The sequence below is a fragment of the Pleuronectes platessa genome, chromosome 21 (assembly GCF_947347685.1).
Source record: "Pleuronectes platessa chromosome 21, fPlePla1.1, whole genome shotgun sequence".
In the NCBI taxonomy this organism is placed as follows: domain Eukaryota; kingdom Metazoa; phylum Chordata; class Actinopteri; order Pleuronectiformes; family Pleuronectidae; genus Pleuronectes; species Pleuronectes platessa.
This window is the reverse complement of record NC_070646.1, coordinates 19588690-19614072: the sequence shown is the minus strand read 5'-3', so window position 1 is coordinate 19614072 and position 25383 is coordinate 19588690. Positions and strand designations below refer to the sequence as shown.

The following is a 25383-nucleotide window of genomic DNA, read 5'->3' as shown; positions in this document are numbered from 1 at the left end:
TCTTATCAGCTGTAGATGTTTGATTGGTGTATATGAAACCTACGTTATATAAATGTTCTGATGTTTCCTTTAATAAGGAACAATTTAAGCTTTAGTAGAACTTAGACTTTGAACAACATGCGGTTGCTCAATTCCTATTCTTGAAAGCTCAATAGCCCAACGTGGGGCTCGAACCCACGACCCTGAGATTAAGAGTCTCATGCTCTACCGAACTGAGCTAGCCGGGCTTCTTCCTTATAACTTCCCATCACAATACAAACATCAAAATGCAAGAATATGTTTAATGAGAAGTAAAACCCTCTACTATGAAAACAACCTAGGTCTGAGAAAATTATCAGATTACAGAGTAAATTTTACCCTTAACGTTTTTTACCAAAAGTTTCGTGAACAAAACCAGCCTGAACCAGGTTGCCTAACTCTTTCGCCAGAAGATCAAGCACACTCATGCTATTCATTGGTTAGGAATCGAGTCTCTTGCAGTTTTCAATCCTAGTTTAGGCTATAATCTAGACAAATTGATGGATTCAATCCAAAACATAATTTTCTTATCAGCTGTAGATGTTTGATTGGTGTGTCTGAAACCTACGTTATATAAATGTTCTGATGTTTCCTTTCATAAGGAACAATGTAAGCTTTAGTAGAACTAAGACTTTGAACAACATGCGGTTGCTCAATTCCTTTTCTTGAAAGCTCAATAGCCCAACGTGGGGCTCGAACCCACAACCCTGAGATTAAGAGTCTCATGCTCTACCGAACTGAGCTAGCCGGGCTTCTTCCATATAACCTCCCATCACAATAGAAACATCAAAATGCAAGAATATGTTTAATGAGAAGTAAAACCCTCTACTATGAAAACAACCTAGGTCTGAGAAAATTATCAGATTACAGAGTAAGTTTTACCCTTAACGTTTTTGACCAAAAGTTTCGTGAACAAAACCAGCCTGAACCAGGTTGCCTAACTCTTTCGCCAGAAGATCAAGCACACTCATGCTATTCATTGGTTAGGGATCGAGTCTCTTGCAGTTTTCAATCCTAGTTTAGGATATAATCTAGACAAATTGATGGATTCAATCCAAAACATAATTTTCTTATCAGCTGTAGATGTTTGATTGGTGTGTCTGAAACCTACGTTATATAAATGTTCTGATGTTTCCTTTCATAAGGAACAATGTAAGCTTTAGTAGAACTAAGACTTTGAACAACATGCGGTTGCTCAATTCCTATTCTTGAAAGCTCAATAGCCCAACGTGGGGCTCCAACCCACGACCCTGAGATTAAGAGTCTCATGCTCTACCGAACTGAGCTAGCCGGGCTTCTTCCATATAACCTCCCATCACAATAGAAACATCAAAATGCAAGAATATGTTTAATGAGAAGTAAAACCCTCTACTATGAAAACAACCTAGCTCTGAGAAAATTATCAGATTACAGAGTAAGTTTTACCCTTAACGTTTTTGACCACAAGTTCCGTGAACAAAACCAGCCTGAACCATCTTGCCTAACTCTTTCGCCAGAAGATAAAACACATGCATGCTTGTTAATTGTTATGGCTTCAATCTGTTGCAGTTTTCCATTATAGTTAAGCTATATAAACTAGACAAATTGATGGATTCAATATATACATAATTTTCTGATCAGCCGTTGATGTTTAATTGGTGTGTGTGATACCAATGGAATGTATATGCTCTGATGTTTCCTTTAATAAAGAGTCTTTTAAGCTAAGACTTTGATCAGCATGCTGGTGCTCAATTCCTAATCTTAAAAGCTTCATAGCCCAACGTGGGGCTCGAACCCACTACCCTGACATTAAGAGTCTCATGCTCTACCGAATTTAGCTAGCCTGGCTTCTACCTTGAAACTTCACATCACGATGGAGATGTTAGAATGCAAGAATATATTTCATGAGAAGTAAAGCCCTCTAGTATGAAAACAACCTAGGTCTGAGAAAATGATCAGTTTACAGAGTAAGTTTTACCCTTAACGTTTTTGACCACAAGTTCCTTGAACAAAACCAGCCTGAACAAGGCTGCCTAACTCTTTCGCCAGAAGATCAAGCACACTCATGCTATTCATTGGTTAGGGATCGAGTCGCTTGCAGTTTGCAATTCTAGTTTAGGATATAATTTAGACAAATTGATGGATTCAATCCAAAACATAATTTTCTTATCAGCTTTAGATGTTTGATTGGTGTGTCTGAAACCTATGTTATGTATATGCTCTGATGTTTCCTTTAATAAGGAACAATTTAAGCTTTAGTAGAACTAAGACTTTGATCAGCATGCGGGTGCTCATTTCCTATTCTTAAAAGCTCAATAGCCCAACGTGGGGCTCGAACCCACGACCCTGAGATTAAGAGTCTCATGCTCTACCGAACTGAGCTAGCCGGGCTTCTTCCATATAACCTCCCATCACAATAGAAACATCAAAATGCAAGAATATGTTTAATGAGAAGTAAAACCCTCTACTATGAAAACAACCTAGGTCTGAGAAAATTATCAGATTACAGAGTAAGTTTTACCCTTAACGTTTTTGACCACAAGTTCCTTGAACAAAACCAGGCTGAACCAGGCTGCCTAACTCTTTCGCCAGAAGATCAAGCACACTCATGCTATTCATTGGTTAGGGATCGAGTCTCTTGCAGTTTTCAATCCTAGTTTAGGATATAATCTAGACAAATTGATGGATTCAATCCAAAACATAATTTTCTTATCAGCTGTAGATGTTTGATTGGTGTGTCTGAAACCTACGTTATATAAATGTTCTGATGTTTCCTTTCATAAGGAACAATGTAAGCTTTAGTAGAACTAAGACTTTGAACAACATGCAGTTGCTCAATTCCTATTCTTGAAAGCTCAATAGCCCAACGTGGGGCTCGAACCCACGACCCTGAGATTAAGAGTCTCATGCTCTACCCAACTGAGCTAGCCTGGCTTCTTCCATATAACCTCCCATCACAATAGAAACATCAAAATGCTAGAATATGTTTAATGAGAAGTAAAACCCTCTACTATGAAAACAACCTAGCTCTGAGAAAATGATCAGATTACAGAGTAAGTTTTACCCTTAACGTTTTTGACCACAAGTTCCTTGAACAAAACCAGCCTGAACAAGGCTGCCTAACTCTTTCGCCAGAAGATCAAGCACACTCATGCTATTCATTGGTTAGGGATCGAGTCGCTTGCAGTTTGCAATTCTAGTTTAGGACATAATTTAGACAAATTGATGGATTCAATCCAAAACATAATTTTCTCATCAGCTTTAGATGTTTGATTGGTGTGTCTGAAACCTATGTTATGTATATGCTCTGATGTTTCCTTTAATAAGGAACAATTTAAGCTTTAGTAGAACTAAGACTTTGATCAGCATGCGGGTGCTCATTTCCTATTCTTAAAAGCTCAATAGCCCAACGTGGGGCTCGAACACACGACCCTGAGATTAAGAGTCTCATGCTCTACCGAACTGAGCTAGCCGGGCTTCTTCCATATAACCTCCCATCACAATAGAAACATCAAAATGCAAGAATATGTTTAATGAGAAGTAAAACCCTCTACTATGAAAACAACCTAGGTCTGAGAAAATTATCAGATTACAGAGTAAGTTTTACCCTTAACGTTTTTGACCACAAGTTCCTTGAACAAAACCAGCCTGAACCAGGCTGCCTAACTCTTTCGCCAGAAGATCAAGCACACTCATGCTATTCATTGGTTAGGGATCGAGTCTCTTGCAGTTTTCAATCCTAGTTTAGGATATAATCTAGACAAATTGATGGATTCAATCCAAAACATAATTTTCTTATCAGCTGTAGATGTTTGATTGGTGTGTCTGAAACCTACGTTATATAAATGTTCTGATGTTTCCTTTCATAAGGAACAATGTAAGCTTTAGTAGAACTAAGACTTTGAACAACATGCAGTTGCTCAATTCCTATTCTTGAAAGCTCAATAGCCCAACGTGGGGCTCGAACCCACGACCCTGAGATTAAGAGTCTCATGCTCTACCCAACTGAGCTAGCCTGGCTTCTTCCATATAACCTCCCATCACAATAGAAACATCAAAATGCAAGAATATGTTTAATGAGAAGTAAAACCCTCTACTATGAAAACAACCTAGCTCTGAGAAAATGATCAGATTACAGAGTAAGTTTTAACCTTAACGTTTTTGACCACAAGTTCCGTGAACAAAACCAGCCTGAACCATCTTGCCTAACTCTTTCGCCAGAAGATAAAACACATGCATGCTTGTTAATTGTTATGGCTTCAATCTGTTGCAGTTTTCCATTATAGTTAAGCTATATAAACTAGACAAATTGATGGATTCAATATATACATAATTTTCTGATCAGCCGTTGATGTTTAATTGGTGTGTGTGATACCTATGGAATGTATATGCTCTGATGTTTCCTTTAATAAAGAGTCTTTTAAGCTAAGACTTTGATCAGCATGCTGGTGCTCAATTCCTAATCTTAAAAGCTTCATAGCCCAACGTGGGGCTCGAACCCACGACCCTGACATTAAGAGTCTCATGCTCTACCGAATTTAGCTAGCCTGGCTTCTACCTTGAAACTTCACATCACGATGGAGATGTTAGAATGCAAGAATATATTTCAGGAGAAGTAAAGCCCTCTAGTATGAAAACAACCTAGGTCTGAGAAAATGATCAGTTTACAGAGTAAGTTTTACCCTTAACGTTTTTGACCACAAGTTCCTTGAACAAAACCAGCCTGAACCAGGCTGCCTAACTCTTTCGCCAGAAGATCAAGCACACTCATGCTATTCATTGGTTAGGGATCGAGTCGCTTGCAGTTTATAATTCTAGTTTAGGATATAATTTAGACAAATTGATGGATTCAATCCAAAACATAATTTTCTTATCAGCTTTAGATGTTTGATTGGTGTGTCTGAAACCTATGTTATGTATATGCTCTGATGTTTCCTTTAATAAGGAACAATTTAAGCTTTAGTAGAACTAAGACTTTGATCAGCATGCGGGTGCTCATTTCCTATTCTTAAAAGCTCAATAGCCCAACGTGGGGCTCGAACCCACGACCCTGAGATTAAGAGTCTCATGCTCTACCGAACTGAGCTAGCCGGGCTTCTTCCATATAACCTCCCATCACAATAGAAACATCAAAATGCAAGAATATGTTTAATGAGAAGTAAAACCCTCTACTATGAAAACAACCTAGGTCTGAGAAAATTATCAGATTACAGAGTAAGTTTTACCCTTAACGTTTTTGACCACAAGTTCCTTGAACAAAACCAGCCTGAACCAGGCTGCCTAACTCTTTCGCCAGAAGATCAAGCACACTCATGCTATTCATTGGTTAGGGATCGAGTCTCTTGCAGTTTTCAATCCTAGTTTAGGATATAATCTAGACAAATTGATGGATTCAATCCAAAACATAATTTTCTTATCAGCTGTAGATGTTTGATTGGTGTGTCTGAAACCTACGTTATATAAATGTTCCCTTTCATAAGGAACAATGTAAGCTTTAGTAGAACTAAGACTCTGAACAACATGCAGTTGCTCAATTCCTATTCTTGAAAGCTCAATAGCCCAACGTGGGGCTCGAACCCACGACCCTGAGATTAAGAGTCTCATGCTCTACCGAACTGAGCTAGCCTGGCTTCTTCCATATAGCCTCCCATCACAATAGAAACATCAAAATGCAAGAATATGTTTAATGAGAAGTAAAACCCTCTACTATGAAAACAACCTAGCTCTGAGAAAATGATCAGATTACAGAGTAAATTTTACCCTTAACGTTTTTGACCACAAGTTCCGTGAACAAAACCAGCCTGAACCACCTTGCCTAACTCTTTCGCCAGAAGATAAAACACATGTATGCTTGTTAATTGTTATGGCTTCAATCTGTTGCAGTTTTCCATTATAGTTAAGCTATATAAACTAGACAAATTGATGGATTCAATATATACATAATTTTCTGATCAGCCGTTGATGTTTAATTGGTGTGTGTGATACCTATGGAATGTATATGCTCTGATGTTTCCTTTAATAAAGAGTCTTTTAAGCTAAGACTTTGATCAGCATGCTGGTGCTCAATTCCTAATCTTAAAAGCTTCATAGCCCAACGTGGGGCTCGAACCCACGACCCTGACATTAAGAGTCTCATGCTCTACCGAATTTAGCTAGCCTGGCTTCTACCTTGAATCTTCACATCACGATGGAGATGTTAGAATGCAAGAATATATTTCATGAGAAGTAAAGCCCTCTAGTATGAAAACAACCTAGGTCTGAGAAAATGATCAGTTTACAGAGTAAGTTTTACCCTTAACGTTTTTGACCACAAGTTCCTTGAACAAAACCAGCCTGAACAAGGCTGCCTAACTCTTTCGCCAGAAGATCAAGCACACTCATGCTATTCATTGGTTAGGGATCGAGTCGCTTGCAGTTTGCAATTCTAGTTTAGGATATAATTTAGACAAATTGATGGATTCAATCCAAAACATAATTTTCTTATCAGCTTTAGATGTTTGATTGGTGTGTCTGAAACCTATGTTATGTATATGCTCTGATGTTTCCTTTAATAAGGAACAATTTAAGCTTTAGTAGAACTAAGACTTTGATCAGCATGCGGGTGCTCATTTCCTATTCTTAAAAGCTCAATAGCCCAACGTGGGGCTCGAACCCACGACCCTGAGATTAAGAGTCTCATGCTCTACCGAACTGAGCTAGCCGGGCTTCTTCCATATAACCTCCCATCACAATAGAAACATCAAAATGCAAGAATATGTTTAATGAGAAGTAAAACCCTCTACTATGAAAACAACCTAGGTCTGAGAAAATTATCAGATTACAGAGTAAGTTTTACCCTTAACGTTTTTGACCACAAGTTCCTTGAACAAAACCAGCCTGAACCAGGCTGCCTAACTCTTTCGCCAGAAGATCAAGCACACTCATGCTATTCATTGGTTAGGGATCGAGTCTCTTGCAGTTTTCAATCCTAGTTTAGGATATAATCTAGACAAATTGATGGATTCAATCCAAAACATAATTTTCTTATCAGCTGTAGATGTTTGATTGGTGTGTCTGAAACCTACGTTATATAAATGTTCTGATGTTTCCTTTCATAAGGAACAATGTAAGCTTTAGTAGAACTAAGACTTTGAACAACATGCAGTTGCTCAATTCCTATTCTTGAAAGCTCAATAGCCCAACGTGGGGCTCGAACCCACGACCCTGAGATTAAGAGTCTCATGCTCTACCCAACTGAGCTAGCCTGGCTTCTTCCATATAACCTCCCATCACAATAGAAACATCAAAATGCAAGAATATGTTTAATGAGAAGTAAAACCCTCTACTATGAAAACAACCTAGCTCTGAGAAAATGATCAGATTACAGAGTAAGTTTTAACCTTAACGTTTTTGACCACAAGTTCCGTGAACAAAACCAGCCTGAACCATCTTGCCTAACTCTTTCGCCAGAAGATAAAACACATGCATGCTTGTTAATTGTTATGGCTTCAATCTGTTGCAGTTTTCCATTATAGTTAAGCTATATAAACTAGACAAATTGATGGATTCAATATATACATAATTTTCTGATCAGCCGTTGATGTTTAATTGGTGTGTGTGATACCTATGGAATGTATATGCTCTGATGTTTCCTTTAATAAAGAGTCTTTTAAGCTAAGACTTTGATCAGCATGCTGGTGCTCAATTCCTAATCTTAAAAGCTTCATAGCCCAACGTGGGGCTCGAACCCACGACCCTGACATTAAGAGTCTCATGCTCTACCGAATTTAGCTAGCCTGGCTTCTACCTTGAAACTTCACATCACGATGGAGATGTTAGAATGCAAGAATATATTTCAGGAGAAGTAAAGCCCTCTAGTATGAAAACAACCTAGGTCTGAGAAAATGATCAGTTTACAGAGTAAGTTTTACCCTTAACGTTTTTGACCACAAGTTCCTTGAACAAAACCAGCCTGAACCAGGCTGCCTAACTCTTTCGCCAGAAGATCAAGCACACTCATGCTATTCATTGGTTAGGGATCGAGTCGCTTGCAGTTTATAATTCTAGTTTAGGATATAATTTAGACAAATTGATGGATTCAATCCAAAACATAATTTTCTTATCAGCTTTAGATGTTTGATTGGTGTGTCTGAAACCTATGTTATGTATATGCTCTGATGTTTCCTTTAATAAGGAACAATTTAAGCTTTAGTAGAACTAAGACTTTGATCAGCATGCGGGTGCTCATTTCCTATTCTTAAAAGCTCAATAGCCCAACGTGGGGCTCGAACCCACGACCCTGAGATTAAGAGTCTCATGCTCTACCGAACTGAGCTAGCCGGGCTTCTTCCATATAACCTCCCATCACAATAGAAACATCAAAATGCAAGAATATGTTTAATGAGAAGTAAAACCCTCTACTATGAAAACAACCTAGGTCTGAGAAAATTATCAGATTACAGAGTAAGTTTTACCCTTAACGTTTTTGACCACAAGTTCCTTGAACAAAACCAGCCTGAACCAGGCTGCCTAACTCTTTCGCCAGAAGATCAAGCACACTCATGCTATTCATTGGTTAGGGATCGAGTCTCTTGCAGTTTTCAATCCTAGTTTAGGATATAATCTAGACAAATTGATGGATTCAATCCAAAACATAATTTTCTTATCAGCTGTAGATGTTTGATTGGTGTGTCTGAAACCTACGTTATATAAATGTTCTGATGTTTCCTTTCATAAGGAACAATGTAAGCTTTAGTAGAACTAAGACTTTGAACAACATGCAGTTGCTCAATTCCTATTCTTGAAAGCTCAATAGCCCAACGTGGGGCTCGAACCCACGACCCTGAGATTAAGAGTCTCATGCTCTACCCAACTGAGCTAGCCTGGCTTCTTCCATATAACCTCCCATCACAATAGAAACATCAAAATGCAAGAATATGTTTAATGAGAAGTAAAACCCTCTACTATGAAAACAACCTAGCTCTGAGAAAATGATCAGATTACAGAGTAAGTTTTACCCTTAACGTTTTTGACCACAAGTTCCTTGAACAAAACCAGCCTGAACAAGGCTGCCTAACTCTTTCGCCAGAAGATCAAGCACACTCATGCTATTCATTGGTTAGGGATCGAGTCGCTTGCAGTTTGCAATTCTAGTTTAGGATATAATTTAGACAAATTGATGGATTCAATCCAAAACATAATTTTCTCATCAGCTTTAGATGTTTGATTGGTGTGTCTGAAACCTATGTTATGTATATGCTCTGATGTTTCCTTTAATAAGGAACAATTTAAGCTTTAGTAGAACTAAGACTTTGAACAACATACGTGCTCAATTCCTATTCTTGAAAGCTCAATAGCCCAACGTGGGGCTCGAACCCACGACCCTGAGATTAAGAGTCTCATGCTCTACCGAACTGAGCTAGCCGGGCTTCTTCCATATAACCTCCCATCACAATAGAAACATCAAAATGCAAGAATATGTTTAATGAGAAGTAAAACCCTCTACTATGAAAACAACCTAGGTCTGAGAAAATTATCAGATTACAGAGTAAGTTTTACCCTTAACGTTTTTGACCACAAGTTCCTTGAACAAAACCAGCCTGAACCAGGCTGCCTAACTCTTTCGCCAGAAGATCAAGCACACTCATGCTATTCATTGGTTAGGGATCGAGTCTCTTGCAGTTTTCAATCCTAGTTTAGGATATAATCTAGACAAATTGATGGATTCAATCCAAAACATAATTTTCTTATCAGCTGTAGATGTTTGATTGGTGTGTCTGAAACCTACGTTATATAAATGTTCTGATGTTTCCTTTCATAAGGAACAATGTAAGCTTTAGTAGAACTAAGACTTTGAACAACATGCAGTTGCTCAATTCCTATTCTTGAAAGCTCAATAGCCCAACGTGGGGCTCGAACCCACCACCCTGAGATTAAGAGTCTCATGCTCTACCCAACTGAGCTAGCCTGGCTTCTTCCATATAACCTCCCATCACAATAGAAACATCAAAATGCAAGAATATGTTTAATGAGAAGTAAAACCCTCTACTATGAAAACAACCTAGCTCTGAGAAAATGATCAGATTACAGAGTAAGTTTTAACCTTAACGTTTTTGACCACAAGTTCCGTGAACAAAACCAGCCTGAACCATCTTGCCTAACTCTTTCGCCAGAAGATAAAACACATGCATGCTTGTTAATTGTTATGGCTTCAATCTGTTGCAGTTTTCCATTATAGTTAAGCTATATAAACTAGACAAATTGATGGATTCAATATATACATAATTTTCTGATCAGCCGTTGATGTTTAATTGGTGTGTGTGATACCTATGGAATGTATATGCTCTGATGTTTCCTTTAATAAAGAGTCTTTTAAGCTAAGACTTTGATCAGCATGCTGGTGCTCAATTCCTAATCTTAAAAGCTTCATAGCCCAACGTGGGGCTCGAACCCACGACCCTGACATTAAGAGTCTCATGCTCTACCGAATTTAGCTAGCCTGGCTTCTACCTTGAAACTTCACATCACGATGGAGATGTTAGAATGCAAGAATATATTTCATGAGAAGTAAAGCCCTCTAGTATGAAAACAAGCTAGGTCTGAGAAAATGATCAGTTTACAGAGTAAGTTTTACCCTTAACGTTTTTGACCACAAGTTCCTTGAACAAAACCAGCCTGAACCAGGCTGCCTAACTCTTTCGCCAGAAGATCAAGCACACTCATTCTATTCATTGGTTAGGGATCGAGTCGCTTGCAGTTTATAATTCTAGTTTAGGATATAATTTAGACAAATTGATGGATTCAATCCAAAACATAATTTTCTTATCAGCTTTAGATGTTTGATTGGTGTGTCTGAAACCTATGTTATGTATATGCTCTGATGTTTCCTTTAATAAGGAACAATTTAAGCTTTAGTAGAACTAAGACTTTGATCAGCATGCGGGTGCTCATTTCCTATTCTTAAAAGCTCAATAGCCCAACGTGGGGCTCGAACCCACGACCCTGAGATTAAGAGTCTCATGCTCTACCGAACTGAGCTAGCCGGGCTTCTTCCATATAACCTCCCATCACAATAGAAACATCAAAATGCAAGAATATGTTTAATGAGAAGTAAAACCCTCTACTATGAAAACAACCTAGGTCTGAGAAAATTATCAGATTACAGAGTAAGTTTTACCCTTAACGTTTTTGACCACAAGTTCCTTGAACAAAACCAGCCTGAACCAGGCTGCCTAACTCTTTCGCCAGAAGATCAAGCACACTCATGCTATTCATTGGTTAGGGATCGAGTCTCTTGCAGTTTTCAATCCTAGTTTAGGATATAATCTAGACAAATTGATGGATTCAATCCAAAACATAATTTTCTTATCAGCTGTAGATGTTTGATTGGTGTGTCTGAAACCTACGTTATATAAATGTTCTGATGTTTCCTTTCATAAGGAACAATGTAAGCTTTAGTAGAACTAAGACTTTGAACAACATGCAGTTGCTCAATTCCTATTCTTGAAAGCTCAATAGCCCAACGTGGGGCTCGAACCCACGACCCTGAGATTAAGAGTCTCATGCTCTACCGAACCGAGCTAGCCGGGCTTCTTCCATATAACCTCCCATCACAATAGAAACATCAAAATGCAAGAATATGTTTAATGAGAAGTAAAACCCTCTACTATGAAAACAACCTAGGTCTGAGAAAATTATCAGATTACAGAGTAAGTTTTACCCTTAACGTTTTTGACCACAAGTTCCTTGAACAAAACCAGCCTGAACCAGGCTGCCTAACTCTTTCGCCAGAAGATCAAGCACACTCATGCTATTCATTGGTTAGGGATCGAGTCTCTTGCAGTTTTCAATCCTAGTTTAGGATATAATCTAGACAAATTGATGGATTCAATCCAAAACATAATTTTCTTATCAGCTGTAGATGTTTGATTGGTGTGTCTGAAACCTACGTTATATAAATGTTCTGATGTTTCCTTTCATAAGGAACAATGTAAGCTTTAGTAGAACTAAGACTTTGAACAACATGCAGTTGCTCAATTCCTATTCTTGAAAGCTCAATAGCCCAACGTGGGGCTCGAACCCACGACCCTGAGATTAAGAGTCTCATGCTCTACCCAACTGAGCTGGCCTGGCTTCTTCCATATAACCTCCCATCACAATAGAAACATCAAAATGCAAGAATATGTTTAATGAGAAGTAAAACCCTCTACTATGAAAACAACCTAGCTCTGAGAAAATGATCAGATTACAGAGAAAGTTTTACCCTTAACGTTTTTGACCACAAGTTCCTTGAACAAAACCAGCCTGAACCAGGCTGCCTAACTCTTTCGCCAGAAGATCAAGCACACTCATGCTATTCATTGGTTAGGGATCGAGTCTCTTGCAGTTTTCAATCCTAGTTTAGGATATAATCTAGAGAAATTGATGGATTCAATCCAAAACATAATTTTGTTATCAGCTGTAGATGTTTGATTGGTGTGTCTGAAAGCTATGTTATGTATATGCTCTGATGTTTCCTTTAATAAGGAACAATTTAAGCTTTAGTAGAACTAAGACTTTGATCAGCATGCGGGTGCTCATTTCCTATTCTTAAAAGCTCAATAGCCCAACGTGGGGCTCGAACCCACGACCCTGAGATTAAGAGTCTCATGCTCTACCGAACTGAGCTAGCCTGGCTTCTTCCATATAGCCTCCCATCACAATAGAAACATCAAAATGCAAGAATATGTTTAATGAGAAGTAAAACCCTCTACTATGAAAACAACCTAGCTCTGAGAAAATGATCAGATTACAGAGTAAATTTTACCCTTAACGTTTTTGACCACAAGTTCCGTGAACAAAACCAGCCTGAACCACCTTGCCTAACTCTTTCGCCAGAAGATAAAACACATGTATGCTTGTTAATTGTTATGGCTTCAATCTGTTGCAGTTTTCCATTATAGTTAAGCTATATAAACTAGACAAATTGATGGATTCAATATATACATAATTTTCTGATCAGCCGTTGATGTTTAATTGGTGTGTGTGATACCTATGGAATGTATATGCTCTGATGTTTCCTTTAATAAAGAGTCTTTTAAGCTAAGACTTTGATCAGCATGCTGGTGCTCAATTCCTAATCTTAAAAGCTTCATAGCCCAACGTGGGGCTCGAACCCACGACCCTGACATTAAGAGTCTCATGCTCTACCGAATTTAGCTAGCCTGGCTTCTACCTTGAATCTTCACATCACGATGGAGATGTTAGAATGCAAGAATATATTTCATGAGAAGTAAAGCCCTCTAGTATGAAAACAACCTAGGTCTGAGAAAATGATCAGTTTACAGAGTAAGTTTTACCCTTAACGTTTTTGACCACAAGTTCCTTGAACAAAACCAGCCTGAACAAGGCTGCCTAACTCTTTCGCCAGAAGATCAAGCACACTCATGCTATTCATTGGTTAGGGATCGAGTCGCTTGCAGTTTGCAATTCTAGTTTAGGATATAATTTAGACAAATTGATGGATTCAATCCAAAACATAATTTTCTTATCAGCTTTAGATGTTTGATTGGTGTGTCTGAAACCTATGTTATGTATATGCTCTGATGTTTCCTTTAATAAGGAACAATTTAAGCTTTAGTAGAACTAAGACTTTGATCAGCATGCGGGTGCTCATTTCCTATTCTTAAAAGCTCAATAGCCCAACGTGGGGCTCGAACCCACGACCCTGAGATTAAGAGTCTCATGCTCTACCGAACTGAGCTAGCCGGGCTTCTTCCATATAACCTCCCATCACAATAGAAACATCAAAATGCAAGAATATGTTTAATGAGAAGTAAAACCCTCTACTATGAAAACAACCTAGGTCTGAGAAAATTATCAGATTACAGAGTAAGTTTTACCCTTAACGTTTTTGACCACAAGTTCCTTGAACAAAACCAGCCTGAACCAGGCTGCCTAACTCTTTCGCCAGAAGATCAAGCACACTCATGCTATTCATTGGTTAGGGATCGAGTCTCTTGCAGTTTTCAATCCTAGTTTAGGATATAATCTAGACAAATTGATGGATTCAATCCAAAACATAATTTTCTTATCAGCTGTAGATGTTTGATTGGTGTGTCTGAAACCTACGTTATATAAATGTTCTGATGTTTCCTTTCATAAGGAACAATGTAAGCTTTAGTAGAACTAAGACTTTGAACAACATGCAGTTGCTCAATTCCTATTCTTGAAAGCTCAATAGCCCAACGTGGGGCTCGAACCCACGACCCTGAGATTAAGAGTCTCATGCTCTACCCAACTGAGCTAGCCTGGCTTCTTCCATATAACCTCCCATCACAATAGAAACATCAAAATGCAAGAATATGTTTAATGAGAAGTAAAACCCTCTACTATGAAAACAACCTAGCTCTGAGAAAATGATCAGATTACAGAGTAAGTTTTAACCTTAACGTTTTTGACCACAAGTTCCGTGAACAAAACCAGCCTGAACCATCTTGCCTAACTCTTTCGCCAGAAGATAAAACACATGCATGCTTGTTAATTGTTATGGCTTCAATCTGTTGCAGTTTTCCATTATAGTTAAGCTATATAAACTAGACAAATTGATGGATTCAATATATACATAATTTTCTGATCAGCCGTTGATGTTTAATTGGTGTGTGTGATACCTATGGAATGTATATGCTCTGATGTTTCCTTTAATAAAGAGTCTTTTAAGCTAAGACTTTGATCAGCATGCTGGTGCTCAATTCCTAATCTTAAAAGCTTCATAGCCCAACGTGGGGCTCGAACCCACGACCCTGACATTAAGAGTCTCATGCTCTACCGAATTTAGCTAGCCTGGCTTCTACCTTGAAACTTCACATCACGATGGAGATGTTAGAATGCAAGAATATATTTCAGGAGAAGTAAAGCCCTCTAGTATGAAAACAACCTAGGTCTGAGAAAATGATCAGTTTACAAAGTAAGTTTTACCCTTAACGTTTTTGACCACAAGTTCCTTGAACAAAACCAGCCTGAACCAGGCTGCCTAACTCTTTCGCCAGAAGATCAAGCACACTCATGCTATTCATTGGTTAGGGATCGAGTCGCTTGCAGTTTATAATTCTAGTTTAGGATATAATTTAGACAAATTGATGGATTCAATCCAAAACATAATTTTCTTATCAGCTTTAGATGTTTGATTGGTGTGTCTGAAACCTATGTTATGTATATGCTCTGATGTTTCCTTTAATAAGGAACAATTTAAGCTTTAGTAGAACTAAGACTTTGATCAGCATGCGGGTGCTCATTTCCTATTCTTAAAAGCTCAATAGCCCAACGTGGGGCTCGAACCCACGACCCTGAGATTAAGAGTCTCATGCTCTACCGAACTGAGCTAGCCGGGCTTCTTCCATATAACCTCCCATCACAATAGAAACATCAAAATGCAAGAATATGTTTAATGAGAAGTAAAACCCTCTACTATGAAAACAACCTAGGTCTGAGAAAATTATCAGATTACAGAGTAAGTTTTACCCTTAACGTTTTTGACCACAAGTTCCTTGAACAAAACCAGCCTGAACCAGGCTGCCTAACTCTTTCGCCAGAAGATCAAGCACACTCATGCTATTCATTGGTTAGGGATCGAGTCTCTTGCAGTTTTCAATCCTAGTTTAGGATATAATCTAGACAAATTGATGGATTCAATCCAAAACATAATTTTCTTATCAGCTGTAGATGTTTGATTGGTGTGTCTGAAACCTACGTTATATAAATGTTCCCTTTCATAAGGAACAATGTAAGCTTTAGTAGAACTAAGACTCTGAACAACATGCAGTTGCTCAATTCCTATTCTTGAAAGCTCAATAGCCCAACGTGGGGCTCGAACCCACGACCCTGAGATTAAGAGTCTCATGCTCTACCGAACTGAGCTAGCCGGGCTTCTTCCATATAACCTCCCATCACAATAGAAACATCAAAATGCAAGAATATGTTTAATGAGAAGTAAAACCCTCTACTATGAAAACAACCTAGGTCTGAGAAAATTATCAGATTACAGAGTAAGTTTTACCCTTAACGTTTTTGACCACAAGTTCCTTGAACAAAACCAGCCTGAACCAGGCTGCCTAACTCTTTCGCCAGAAGATCAAGCACACTCATGCTATTCATTGGTTAGGGATCGAGTCTCTTGCAGTTTTCAATCCTAGTTTAGGATATAATCTAGACAAATTGAGGGATTCAATCCAAAACATAATTTTCTTATTAGCTGTAGATGTTTGATTGGTGTATATGAAACCTACGTTATATAAATGTTCTGATGTTTCCTTTAATAAGGAACAATTTAAGCTTTAGTAGAACTAAGACTTTGATCAACATGCGGGTGCTCAATTCCTATTCTTGAAAGCTCAATAGCCCAAAGTGGGGCTCGAACCCACGACCCTGAGATTAAGAGTCTCATGCTCTACCGAACTGAGCTAGCCTGGCTTCTTCCATATAGCCTCCCATCACAATAGAAACATCAAAATGCAAGAATATGTTTAATGAGAAGTAAAACCCTCTACTATGAAAACAACCTAGCTCTGAGAAAATGATCAGATTACAGAGTAAATTTTACCCTTAACGTTTTTGACCACAAGTTCCGTGAACAAAACCAGCCTGAACCACCTTGCCTAACTCTTTCGCCAGAAGATAAAACACATGTATGCTTGTTAATTGTTATGGCTTCAATCTGTTGCAGTTTTCCATTATAGTTAAGCTATATAAACTAGACAAATTGATGGATTCAATATATACATAATTTTCTGATCAGCCGTTGATGTTTAATTGGTGTGTGTGATACCTATGGAATGTATATGCTCTGATGTTTCCTTTAATAAAGAGTCTTTTAAGCTAAGACTTTGATCAGCATGCTGGTGCTCAATTCCTAATCTTAAAAGCTTCATAGCCCAACGTGGGGCTCGAACCCACGACCCTGACATTAAGAGTCTCATGCTCTACCGAATTTAGCTAGCCTGGCTTCTACCTTGAATCTTCACATCACGATGGAGATGTTAGAATGCAAGAATATATTTCATGAGAAGTAAAGCCCTCTAGTATGAAAACAACCTAGGTCTGAGAAAATGATCAGTTTACAGAGTAAGTTTTACCCTTAACGTTTTTGACCACAAGTTCCTTGAACAAAACCAGCCTGAACAAGGCTGCCTAACTCTTTCGCCAGAAGATCAAGCACACTCATGCTATTCATTGGTTAGGGATCGAGTCGCTTGCAGTTTGCAATTCTAGTTTAGGATATAATTTAGACAAATTGATGGATTCAATCCAAAACATAATTTTCTTATCAGCTTTAGATGTTTGATTGGTGTGTCTGAAACCTATGTTATGTATATGCTCTGATGTTTCCTTTAATAAGGAACAATTTAAGCTTTAGTAGAACTAAGACTTTGATCAGCATGCGGGTGCTCATTTCCTATTCTTAAAAGCTCAATAGCCCAACGTGGGGCTCGAACCCACGACCCTGAGATTAAGAGTCTCATGCTCTACCGAACTGAGCTAGCCGGGCTTCTTCCATATAACCTCCCATCACAATAGAAACATCAAAATGCAAGAATATGTTTAATGAGAAGTAAAACCCTCTACTATGAAAACAACCTAGGTCTGAGAAAATTATCAGATCACAGAGTAAGTTTTACCCTTAACGTTTTTGACCACAAGTTCCTTGAACAAAACCAGCCTGAACCAGGCTGCCTAACTCTTTCGCCAGAAGATCAAGCACACTCATGCTATTCATTGGTTAGGGATCGAGTCTCTTGCAGTTTGCAATTCTAGTTTAGGATATAATCTAGACAAATTGATGGATTCAATCCAAAACATAATTTTCTTATCAGCTGTAGATGTTTGATTGGTGTGTCTGAAACCTACGTTATATAAATGTTCTGATGTTTCCTTTCATAAGGAACAATGTAAGCTTTAGTAGAACTAAGACTTTGATCAACATGCGGGTGCTCAATTCCTATTCTTGAAAGCTCAATAGCCCAAATAGGGCTCGAACCCACGACCCTGAGATTAAGAGTCTCATGCTCTGCCGAACTGAGCTAGCCGGGCTTCTTCCTTATAACTTCCCATCACAATACAAACATCAAAATGCAAGAATATGTTTATTGAGAAGTAAAACCCTCTACTATGAAAACAACCTAGGTCTGAGAAAATTATTAGATTACAGAGTAAGTTTTACCCTTAACGTTTTTGACCACAAGTTCCGTGAACAAAACCAGCCTGAACCACCTTGCCTAACTCTTTCGCCAGAAGATAAAACACATGTATGCTTGTTAATTGTTATGGCTTCAATCTGTTGCAGTTTTCCATTATAGTTAAGCTATATAAACTAGACAAATTGATGGATTCAATATATACATAATTTTCTGATCAGCCGTTGATGTTTAATTGGTGTGTGTGATACCTATGGAATGTATATGCTCTGATGTTTCCTTTAATAAAGAGTCTTTTAAGCTAAGACTTTGATCAGCATGCTGGTGCTCAATTCCTAATCTTAAAAGCTTCATAGCCCAACGTGGGGCTCGAACCCACGACCCTGACATTAAGAGTCTCATGCTCTACCGAATTTAGCTAGCCTGGCTTCTACCTTGAATCTTCACATCACGATGGAGATGTTAGAATGCAAGAATATATTTCATGAGAAGTAAAGCCCTCTAGTATGAAAACAACCTAGGTCTGAGAAAATGATCAGTTTACAGAGTAAGTTTTACCCTTAACGTTTTTGACCACAAGTTCCTTGAACAAAACCAGCCTGAACAAGGCTGCCTAACTCTTTCGCCAGAAGATCAAGCACACTCATGCTATTCATTGGTTAGGGATCGAGTCGCTTGCAGTTTGCAATTCTAGTTTAGGATATAATTTAGACAAATTGATGGATTCAATCCAAAACATAATTTTCTTATCAGCTTTAGATGTTTGATTGGTGTGTCTGAAACCTATGTTATGTATATGCTCTGATGTTTCCTTTAATAAGGAACAATTTAAGCTTTAGTAGAACTAAGACTTTGATCAGCATGCGGGTGCTCATTTCCTATTCTTAAAAGCTCAATAGCCCAACGTGGGGCTCGAACCCACGACCCTGAGATTAAGAGTCTCATGCTCTACCGAACTGAGCTAGCCGGGCTTCTTCCATATAACCTCCCATCACAATAGAAACATCAAAATGCAAGAATATGTTTAATGAGAAGTAAAACCCTCTACTATGAAAACAACCTAGGTCTGAGAAAATTATCAGATCACAGAGTAAGTTTTACCCTTAACGTTTTTGACCACAAGTTCCTTGAACAAAACCAGCCTGAACCAGGCTGCCTAACTCTTTCGCCAGAAGATCAAGCACACTCATGCTATTCATTGGTTAGGGATCGAGTCTCTTGCAGTTTGCAATTCTAGTTTAGGATATAATCTAGACAAATTGATGGATTCAATCCAAAACATAATTTTCTTATCAGCTGTAGATGTTTGATTGGTGTGTCTGAAACCTACGTTATATAAATGTTCTGATGTTTCCTTTCATAAGGAACAATGTAAGCTTTAGTAGAACTAAGACTTTGATCAACATGCGGGTGCTCAATTCCTATTCTTGAAAGCTCAATAGCCCAAATAGGGCTCGAACCCACGACCCTGAGATTAAGAGTCTCATGCTCTGCCGAACTGAGCTAGCCGGGCTTCTTCCTTATAACTTCCCATCACAATACAAACATCAAAATGCAAGAATATGTTTATTGAGAAGTAAAACCCTCTACTATGAAAACAACCTAGGTCTGAGAAAATTATCAGATTACAGAGTAAGTTTTACCCTTAACGTTTTTGACCACAAGTTCCGTGAACAAAACCAGCCTGAACCACCTTGCCTAACTCTTTCGCCAGAAGATAAAACACATGTATGCTTGTTAATTGTTATGGCTTCAATCTGTTGCAGTTTTCCATTATAGTTAAGCTATATAAACTAGACAAATTGATGGATTCAATATATACATAATTTTCTGATCAGCCGTTGATGTTTAATTGGTGTGTGTGATACCTATGGAATGTATATGCTCTGATGTTTCCTTTAATAAAGAGCCTTTTAAGGTAAGACTTTGATCAGCATGCTGGTGCTCAATTCCTAATCTTAAAAGCTTCATAGCCCAACGTGGGGCTCGAACCCACGACCCTGACATTAAGAGTCTCATGCTCTACCGAATTTAGCTAGCCTGGCTTCTACCTTGAATCTTCACATCACGATGGAGATGTTAGAATGCAAGAATATATTTCATGAGAAGTAAAGCCCTCTAGTATGAAAACAACCTAGGTCTGAGAAAATGATCAGTTTACAGAGTAAGTTTTACCCTTAACGTTTTTGACCACAAGTTCCTTGAACAAAACCAGCCTGAACCAGGCTGCCTAACTCTTTCGCCAGAAGATCAAGCACACTCATGCTATTCATTGGTTAGGGATCGAGTCTCTTGCAGTTTTCAATCCTAGTTTAGGATATAATCTAGACAAATTGATGGATTCAATCCAAAACATAATTTTCTTATCAGCTTTAGATGTTTGATTGGTGTGTCTGAAACCTATGTTATGTATATGCTCTGATGTTTCCTTTAATAAGGAACAATTTAAGCTTTAGTAGAACTAAGACTTTGATCAGCATGCGGGTGCTCATTTCCTATTGTTAAAAGCTCAATCGCCCAACGTGGGGCTCGAACCCACGACCCTGAGATTAAGAGTCTCATGCTCTACCGAACTGAGCTAGCCGGGCTTCTTCCATATAACCTCCCATCACAATAGAAACATCAAAATGCAAGAATATGTTTAATGAGAAGTAAAACCCTCTACTATGAAAACAACCTAGGTCTGAGAAAATTATCAGATTACAGAGTAAGTTTTACCCTTAACGTTTTTGACCACAAGTTCCTTGAACAAAACCAGCCTGAACCAGGCTGCCTAACTCTTTCGCCAGAAGATCAAGCACACTCATGCTATTCATTGGTTAGGGATCGAGTCTCTTGCAGTTTTCAATCCTAGTTTAGGATATAATCTAGACAAATTGATGGATTCAATCCAAAACATAATTTTCTTATCAGCTGTAGATGTTTGATTGGTGTGTCTGAAACCTACGTTATATAAATGTTCTGATGTTTCCTTTAATAAGGAACAATGTAAGCTTTAGTAGAACTAAGACTTTGATCAGCATGCGGGTGCTCATTTCCTATTCTTAAAAGCTCAATAGCCCAACGTGGGGCTCGAACCCACGACCCTGAGATTAAGAGTCTCATGCTCTACCGAACTGAGCTAGCCGGGCTTCTTCCATATAACCTCCCATCACAATAGAAACATCAAAATGCAAGAATATGTTTAATGAGAAGTAAAACCCTCTACTATGAAAACAACCTAGGTCTGAGAAAATTATCAGATTACAGAGTAAGTTTTACCCTTAACGTTTTTGACCACAAGTTCCTTGAACAAAACCAGCCTGAACCAGGCTGCCTAACTCTTTCGCCAGAAGATCAAGCACACTCATGCTATTCATTGGTTAGGGATCGAGTCTCTTGCAGTTTTCAATCCTAGTTTAGGATATAATCTAGACAAATTGATGGATTCAATCCAAAACATAATTTTCTTATCAGCTTTAGATGTTTGATTGGTGTGTCTGAAACCTATGTTATGTATATGCTCTGATGTTTCCTTTAATAAGGAACAATTTAAGCTTTAGTAGAACTAAGACTTTGATCAGCATGCGGGTGCTCATTTCCTATTGTTAAAAGCTCAATAGCCCAACGTGGGGCTCGAACCCACGACCCTGAGATTAAGAGTCTCATGCTCTACCGAACTGAGCTAGCCGGGCTTCTTCCATATAACCTCCCATCACAATAGAAACATCAAAATGCAAGAATATGTTTAATGAGAAGTAAAACCCTCTACTATGAAAACAACCTAGGTCTGAGAAAATTATCAGATTACAGAGTAAGTTTTACCCTTAACGTTTTTGACCACAAGTTCCTTGAACAAAACCAGCCTGAACCAGGCTGCCTAACTCTTTCGCCAGAAGATCAAGCACACTCATGCTATTCATTGGTTAGGGATCGAGTCTCTTGCAGTTTTCAATCCTAGTTTAGGATATAATCTAGACAAATTGATGGATTCAATCCAAAACATAATTTTCTTATCAGCTGTAGATGTTTGATTGGTGTGTCTGAAACCTACGTTATATAAATGTTCTGATGTTTCCTTTCATAAGGAACAATGTAAGCTTTAGTAGAACTAAGACTTTGAACAACATGCAGTTGCTCAATTCCTATTCTTGAAAGCTCAATAGCCCAACGTGGGGCTCGAACCCACAACCCTGAGATTAAGAGTCTCATGCTCTACCGAACTGAGCTAGCCGGGCTTCTTCCATATAACCTCCCATCACAATAGAAACATCAAAATGCAAGAATATGTTTAATGAGAAGTAAAACCCTCTACTATGAAAACAACCTAGGTCTGAGAAAATTATCAGATTACAGAGTAAGTTTTACCCTTAACGTTTTTGACCACAAGTTCCTTGAACAAAACCAGCCTGAACCAGGCTGCCTAACTCTTTCGCCAGAAGATCAAGCACACTCATGCTATTCATTGGTTAGGGATCGAGTCTCTTGCAGTTTTCAATCCTAGTTTAGGATATAATCTAGACAAATTGATGGATTCAATCCAAAACATAATTTTCTTATCAGCTGTAGATGTTTGATTGGTGTGTCTGAAACCTACGTTATATAAATGTTCTGATGTTTCCTTTCATAAGGAACAATGTAAGCTTTAGTAGAACTAAGACTTTGAACAACATGCAGTTGCTCAATTCCTATTCTTGAAAGCTCAATAGCCCAACGTGGGGCTCGAACCCACGACCCTGAGATTAAGAGTCTCATGCTCTACCCAACTGAGCTAGCCTGGCTTCTTCCATATAACCTCCCATCACAATAGAAACATCAAAATGCAAGAATATGTTTAATGAGAAGTAAAACCCTCTACTATGAAAACAACCTAGCTCTGAGAAAATGATCAGATTACAGAGTAAGTTTTACCCTTAACGTTTTTGACCTCAAGTTCCTTGAACAAAACCAGCCTGAACCAGGCTGCCTAACTCTTTCGCCAGAAGATCAAGCACACTCATGCTATTCATTGGTTAGGGATCGAGTCTCTTGCAGTTTTCAATCCTAGTTTAGGATATAATCTAGACAAATTGATGGATTCAATCCAAAACATAATTTTCTTATCAGCTGTAGATGTTTGATTGGTGTGTCTGAAACCTACGTTATATAAATGTTCTGATGTTTCCTTTCATAAGGAACAATGTAAGCTTTAGTAGAACTAAGACTTTGATCAACATGCGGGTGCTCAATTCCTATTCTTGAAAGCTCAATAGCCCAAATAGGGCTCGAACCCACGACCCTGAGATTAAGAGTCTCATGCTCTGCCGAACTGAGCTAGCCGGGCTTCTTCCTTATAACTTCCCATCACAATACAAACATCAAAATGCAAGAATATGTTTATTGAGAAGTAAAACCCTCTACTATGAAAACAACCTAGGTCTGAGAAAATTATCAGATTACAGAGTAAGTTTTACCCTTAACGTTTTTGACCACAAGTTCCGTGAACAAAACCAGCCTGAACCACCTTGCCTAACTCTTTCGCCAGAAGATAAAACACATGTATGCTTGTTAATTGTTATGGCTTCAATCTGTTGCAGTTTTCCATTATAGTTAAGCTATATAAACTAGACAAATTGATGGATTCAATATATACATAATTTTCTGATCAGCCGTTGATGTTTAATTGGTGTGTGTGATACCTATGGAATGTATATGCTCTGATGTTTCCTTTAATAAAGAGTCTTTTAAGCTAAGACTTTGATCAGCATGCTGGTGCTCAATTCCTAATCTTAAAAGCTTCATAGCCCAACGTGGGGCTCGAACCCACGACCCTGACATTAAGAGTCTCATGCTCTACCGAATTTAGCTAGCCTGGCTTCTACCTTGAATCTTCACATCACGATGGAGATGTTAGAATGCAAGAATATATTTCATGAGAAGTAAAGCCCTCTAGTATGAAAACAACCTAGGTCTGAGAAAATGATCAGTTTACAGAGTAAGTTTTACCCTTAACGTTTTTGACCACAAGTTCCTTGAACAAAACCAGCCTGAACAAGGCTGCCTAACTCTTTCGCCAGAAGATCAAGCACACTCATGCTATTCATTGGTTAGGGATCGAGTCTCTTGCAGTTTTCAATCCTAGTTTAGGATATAATTTAGACAAATTGATGGATTCAATCCAAAACATAATTTTCTTATCAGCTTTAGATGTTTGATTGGTGTGTCTGAAACCTATGTTATGTATATGCTCTGATGTTTCCTTTAATAAGGAACAATTTAAGCTTTAGTAGAACTAAGACTTTGATCAGCATGCGGGTGCTCATTTCCTATTGTTAAAAGCTCAATAGCCCAACGTGGGGCTCGAACCCACGACCCTGAGATTAAGAGTCTCATGCTCTACCGAACTGAGCTAGCCGGGCTTCTTCCATATAACCTCCCATCACAATAGAAACATCAAAATGCAAGAATATGTTTAATGAGAAGTAAAACCCTCTACTATGAAAACAACCTAGGTCTGAGAAAATTATCAGATTACAGAGTAAGTTTTACCCTTAACGTTTTTGACCACAAGTTCCTTGAACAAAACCAGCCTGAACCAGGCTGCCTAACTCTTTCGCCAGAAGATCAAGCACACTCATGCTATTCATTGGTTAGGGATCGAGTCTCTTGCAGTTTTCAATCCTAGTTTAGGATATAATCTAGACAAATTGATGGATTCAATCCAAAACATAATTTTCTTATCAGCTGTAGATGTTTGATTGGTGTGTCTGAAACCTACGTTATATAAATGTTCTGATGTTTCCTTTAATAAGGAACAATGTAAGCTTTAGTAGAACTAAGACTTTGATCAGCATGCGGGTGCTCATTTCCTATTCTTAAAAGCTCAATAGCCCAACGTGGGGCTCGAACCCACGACCCTGAGATTAAGAGTCTCATGCTCTACCGAACTGAGCTAGCCGGGCTTCTTCCATATAACCTCCCATCACAATAGAAACATCAAAATGCAAGAATATGTTTAATGAGAAGTAAAACCCTCTACTATGAAAACAACCTAGGTCTGAGAAAATTATCAGATTACAGAGTAAATTTTACCCTTAACGTTTTTGACCACAAGTTCCTTGAACAAAACCAGCCTGAACCAGGCTGCCTAACTCTTTCGCCAGAAGATCAAGCACACTCATGCTATTCATTGGTTAGGGATCGAGTCTCTTGCAGTTTTCAACCCTAGTTTAGGATATAATCTAGACAAATTGATGGATTCAATCCAAAACATAATTTTCTT

General features: G+C 38.4%; 20 non-coding genes across 20 annotated transcripts; all 20 read right to left on the bottom strand.

Annotated features, from left to right (window-relative positions):
• Positions 1 to 153: 153 nt before the first annotated feature.
• On the bottom strand, positions 154 to 227 carry trnak-cuu (transfer RNA lysine (anticodon CUU)). Its single transcript has one exon. It is a non-coding gene; the product is annotated as a tRNA-Lys (tRNA).
• Positions 228 to 696: 469 nt separating this feature from the next.
• trnak-cuu (transfer RNA lysine (anticodon CUU)) lies at positions 697 to 770 on the bottom strand. Its single transcript has one exon. It is a non-coding gene; the product is annotated as a tRNA-Lys (tRNA).
• A 1544-nt stretch (positions 771 to 2314) lies between these two features.
• On the bottom strand, positions 2315 to 2388 carry trnak-cuu (transfer RNA lysine (anticodon CUU)). The gene has a single exon. It is a non-coding gene; the product is annotated as a tRNA-Lys (tRNA).
• Positions 2389 to 5018: 2630 nt separating this feature from the next.
• trnak-cuu (transfer RNA lysine (anticodon CUU)) lies at positions 5019 to 5092 on the bottom strand. Its single transcript has one exon. It is a non-coding gene; the product is annotated as a tRNA-Lys (tRNA).
• Positions 5093 to 6628: 1536 nt separating this feature from the next.
• On the bottom strand, positions 6629 to 6702 carry trnak-cuu (transfer RNA lysine (anticodon CUU)). The gene has a single exon. It is a non-coding gene; the product is annotated as a tRNA-Lys (tRNA).
• A 1544-nt stretch (positions 6703 to 8246) lies between these two features.
• trnak-cuu (transfer RNA lysine (anticodon CUU)) lies at positions 8247 to 8320 on the bottom strand. The gene has a single exon. It is a non-coding gene; the product is annotated as a tRNA-Lys (tRNA).
• A 1010-nt stretch (positions 8321 to 9330) lies between these two features.
• On the bottom strand, positions 9331 to 9404 carry trnak-cuu (transfer RNA lysine (anticodon CUU)). Its single transcript has one exon. It is a non-coding gene; the product is annotated as a tRNA-Lys (tRNA).
• A 1544-nt stretch (positions 9405 to 10948) lies between these two features.
• trnak-cuu (transfer RNA lysine (anticodon CUU)) lies at positions 10949 to 11022 on the bottom strand. The gene has a single exon. It is a non-coding gene; the product is annotated as a tRNA-Lys (tRNA).
• Positions 11023 to 11491: 469 nt separating this feature from the next.
• Positions 11492 to 11565, bottom strand: trnak-cuu (transfer RNA lysine (anticodon CUU)). The gene has a single exon. It is a non-coding gene; the product is annotated as a tRNA-Lys (tRNA).
• A 2087-nt stretch (positions 11566 to 13652) lies between these two features.
• On the bottom strand, positions 13653 to 13726 carry trnak-cuu (transfer RNA lysine (anticodon CUU)). Its single transcript has one exon. It is a non-coding gene; the product is annotated as a tRNA-Lys (tRNA).
• A 1544-nt stretch (positions 13727 to 15270) lies between these two features.
• trnak-cuu (transfer RNA lysine (anticodon CUU)) lies at positions 15271 to 15344 on the bottom strand. The gene has a single exon. It is a non-coding gene; the product is annotated as a tRNA-Lys (tRNA).
• A 461-nt stretch (positions 15345 to 15805) lies between these two features.
• On the bottom strand, positions 15806 to 15879 carry trnak-cuu (transfer RNA lysine (anticodon CUU)). The gene has a single exon. It is a non-coding gene; the product is annotated as a tRNA-Lys (tRNA).
• Positions 15880 to 17423: 1544 nt separating this feature from the next.
• Positions 17424 to 17497, bottom strand: trnak-cuu (transfer RNA lysine (anticodon CUU)). Its single transcript has one exon. It is a non-coding gene; the product is annotated as a tRNA-Lys (tRNA).
• A 1543-nt stretch (positions 17498 to 19040) lies between these two features.
• On the bottom strand, positions 19041 to 19114 carry trnak-cuu (transfer RNA lysine (anticodon CUU)). Its single transcript has one exon. It is a non-coding gene; the product is annotated as a tRNA-Lys (tRNA).
• A 1543-nt stretch (positions 19115 to 20657) lies between these two features.
• On the bottom strand, positions 20658 to 20731 carry trnak-cuu (transfer RNA lysine (anticodon CUU)). Its single transcript has one exon. It is a non-coding gene; the product is annotated as a tRNA-Lys (tRNA).
• Positions 20732 to 21200: 469 nt separating this feature from the next.
• Positions 21201 to 21274, bottom strand: trnak-cuu (transfer RNA lysine (anticodon CUU)). Its single transcript has one exon. It is a non-coding gene; the product is annotated as a tRNA-Lys (tRNA).
• Positions 21275 to 21743: 469 nt separating this feature from the next.
• Positions 21744 to 21817, bottom strand: trnak-cuu (transfer RNA lysine (anticodon CUU)). Its single transcript has one exon. It is a non-coding gene; the product is annotated as a tRNA-Lys (tRNA).
• A 469-nt stretch (positions 21818 to 22286) lies between these two features.
• trnak-cuu (transfer RNA lysine (anticodon CUU)) lies at positions 22287 to 22360 on the bottom strand. Its single transcript has one exon. It is a non-coding gene; the product is annotated as a tRNA-Lys (tRNA).
• Positions 22361 to 24446: 2086 nt separating this feature from the next.
• On the bottom strand, positions 24447 to 24520 carry trnak-cuu (transfer RNA lysine (anticodon CUU)). Its single transcript has one exon. It is a non-coding gene; the product is annotated as a tRNA-Lys (tRNA).
• A 469-nt stretch (positions 24521 to 24989) lies between these two features.
• On the bottom strand, positions 24990 to 25063 carry trnak-cuu (transfer RNA lysine (anticodon CUU)). Its single transcript has one exon. It is a non-coding gene; the product is annotated as a tRNA-Lys (tRNA).
• Between the last annotated feature and the right edge of the window lie 320 nt (positions 25064 to 25383).